This window comes from Apium graveolens, chromosome 6, assembly GCF_009905375.1.
Source record: "Apium graveolens cultivar Ventura chromosome 6, ASM990537v1, whole genome shotgun sequence".
Lineage (NCBI taxonomy): Eukaryota > Viridiplantae > Streptophyta > Magnoliopsida > Apiales > Apiaceae > Apium > Apium graveolens.
In genome coordinates, this window is record NC_133652.1 from 36,157,645 (window position 1) to 36,161,125 (window position 3,481).

Genomic DNA, 3,481 nt, shown 5'->3' on the forward strand with positions numbered 1-3,481 from the left:
TTTTGAATTTCAAATTATAAATGTAGATTAAGAATATTTATACAAACATACCAAATCAATACAAAAAAATAATACTAAAATTACAAAAAAGAAAGAGTAAAAGAGACGACATATCAAATCAATACAAAAAATTATACTAAAATTACAAAAAAAAAGAGTAAAAAGTCGAATAAAAAGAAAAAAAATAGAAAATAGAAGAATGAGAGAGATACATATCTGATATAATTTGAAATAATGGTTGTTGAAGGTAGATATATTTGAATAGATAGTTTTATCATATTCGTGGCTAAAATTGTGGATCTTGAGTAGCACACATATAATATTAATTGGGTAATTTGATTGGATATGAGATAATTAAAGAAATTTGAATTTAAAAAAAAAACAATTGAATGTGTAAATAAAGAATGAGAGAGAATAAGGAAACCAATAATTATCATTGAATTAGTGTTGTAACAGATGTGAGAAAATCATGCAAATCTTTCCTTAGATAAGATGTTTTAATTTTAAATTCAAAATTTTTCCATGTTTAGTGTTTTGATGGGTAAAAAAATGGGTAAACTTATATGGACATATCCATGGATATATAGATTTTATACTTAATATGGGTCATGGGTAAATTTATTTACCCATTGGGTAAATTTTATGGATATATTCATAGATCCAGTGATTTTATACTTAATATGGGTTATGGATACTCATTTGGAAAATGGGTAAATTAAGGAGTAGTCATTAAGAATATATAGATTCAAATAATTTTAAAATTTTATTAATTTTATCATATAATAATTTTAATATAGTTATATAAATATATAGTAGTTATATAGAGTGAGTGGTGGTTATCACATCTTTTCAATCCTATTTTTCGGAATGATAAGATACCCCATGAATGTAAGTTTAGTCGGAATGAGGGTGATACTCAAAATTGTAGTAATTTTCGTGATAGTAAACTTTTAAGTCATATTATAAAATTATGGGAGCGAGTGATTGAAATTAGGCTTAGAAGAAAGATTACAGTGTTAGAAAACCAATTTGGTTTCATGCATGGTAGGTCGACAACGGAGGCGATTCATTTTCTTAGGCGTTTAATAGAGAAATATAGGAAATGTAGTAGTGACCTGCACATGGTATATATAGATATGGAAAAATTTTATGACAGTGTTTCGCGCAACATAATCTGGACAAGTTTGGAGAGTAAAGATGTGTCGTGGATATATGTGAGGGCAATTTACGTAATGCATTATCAAGTGATGACTTGTGTCAGGACTCCTGTTGGTGATACTCAATATTTTACTTCATCAAGGATCATCATTAAGTCCATTTTTATTCGCAATAATTATAGATGTGCTCACTAGAGAAATCCAGGATGTTGTACCGGGGTGTGTGCTTTTTGCGGATGACATAGTTATTATTAATGAGACAAAGTCGATGATTAATGAGAAAATTAGAACAATGAAGACTTACATTGGAGACTTCGGGCTTGCGTGTTAGTTATTCAAAACCTGAATACATGTGGTATAATTTTAGTAACCAACCAGATGAAGAGGGAGCTGATGTTAGAATTGGGGAGCATTTATTAGTTCCGAAAGAAAATTTCAAGTATTTAAGATCTGTGATTCAGGATGTTAAGATAGATGTCAATGTTACTCATCTTATCCAATACGGATGGTTAAAGTGGAGGGCTGTTTCAGGAGTACTATGTGATAAAAATAAATCCTTTAAAATCAAAAGGAAGATTTATCGAATGGCGATTAGACCAGCTTTGTTGTATGGGGCAGAATATTGGGCGGTAACGAAGGCCTGAGAACATCGACTAGAGGTAGCGGAAATGAGGATGTTGCGTTGGAATTCTGGCCGCACTGTGTTAGATAGATTGCCGATTGATTTTTTTAGAAGACAATTACGAGTTGCATCTATAATAAAAAAAGTAATGGAAGTTAGACTGCGATGGTTTGGACATGTATGGAGGAGACATATATCGGCCCCAATGCAGAGAATTGAAGATTTAGTATTACCAGGTGCGAGAAGGAAAGTATAACGACTCGTATATTTTGTATTATTTTAAAACTGTAATTGTTGAATAGTTATTAAATAAAATATGTGTAATGGTTTTTACAGCTGTGTGTTGTTTCTTATTATTTATGTGCGATATATTAGTGTTTAGGATTGAATTGTGTAATTAATTATTGAGTTATATTGTTTTGTTTCACTTTTAAAAGTGATTTTATTGCAGTTTTATTTACATAAATATTTGGATTGTCTCTAAAATTATTTTTATGATTTTATAATTTTAGTAATTATTTTTAGGATTTTATAAAATTGAAAAATCGATATTTCATTAATTATTTATCTTTAAATGATTTTTTGATTACATTTATTTGTAAAATTCGTATTTAATTCCAGAATTCTTCAAAAATTAGGAAACTCATATTTTATGAAGTTTATAATATTCTGAGAATTTTAAAATTATTTTAGAAATTTTTGGGATTAATTTCACCCGCGCGTTAATTTGTTTAATCGTTAAATGCAGGTATAAATTGCGTTTCAGAAATGGTTTCAAAATTATAAAATTTACATTTTAGTAACTTCAGGATATTTACAACATTTAAGACTATTCTAGTGATTTTTCGAATTTATTTTAAACATGACTCGGTTCGTTAATTACGAAGATCGAGGTAAAAAGTTCGGTCCCCGAGTATTCAGAGACACGTGTTAACATCTTATAAAAAGAAATTAACACGTATCCGTTGTACATGACACGTGTTGGCTGCAGCTTATTTCCCTAAACATCAATTCTCTATGTTTCTCGGCTATGTCTCTCGATTTTGTCTCTCTTCCTCACAATCTCTCGCCTCTCCCCTCTGTTTCTCTATCTCCTCCCTTCGTTCCTCTTTCTCTCCTTCTATTACGCCGCCTGTTCCTTCCTGTTCTTCCAGGTGCCGCCATGGTTTCCGTTTTCCGGTGAGCTCTGTTCTCCGGTTGTGACGACTGTTGGTTAATTCGGGTTTATATATATATTCACATTTATGTGTGTATTGACTTGGTATAGTTGAGTTCGGTGCATCCTTATTTTTTCCGGTTTGTTGTGCATTTTCCGGCCGCCTGCTTTGGTTCTGGTGGTCGCGCGTGTCCTGTAGTTGCGTGTTTTTTATTTTAATTTCCTGTTGAAACTTAATTGATATTTCAAAAAAATGAAATAATTTTGTTGCGTGCAGGGATTATAAACTAATCGGTGAATTTTTTGGTGATGCAACCTGAATCAGCGGGTGCCCCAAAAATTTTGCCGCCGTCCGTGATGAATTTCGATGAGCGGATGGTGGACAGTGATGATACGCTCTGAGTCCTAAATAAATTTATGAAATAAATAAAATGATTCGGATGAATAGTTCGTACGTAAATAGTCATTTAGTTATGAATATTGTGTTGTCACGTAACTTGTGATTTGTTGGGATTGACGTCGATTATGTTTCGACGGGTAGGCTTA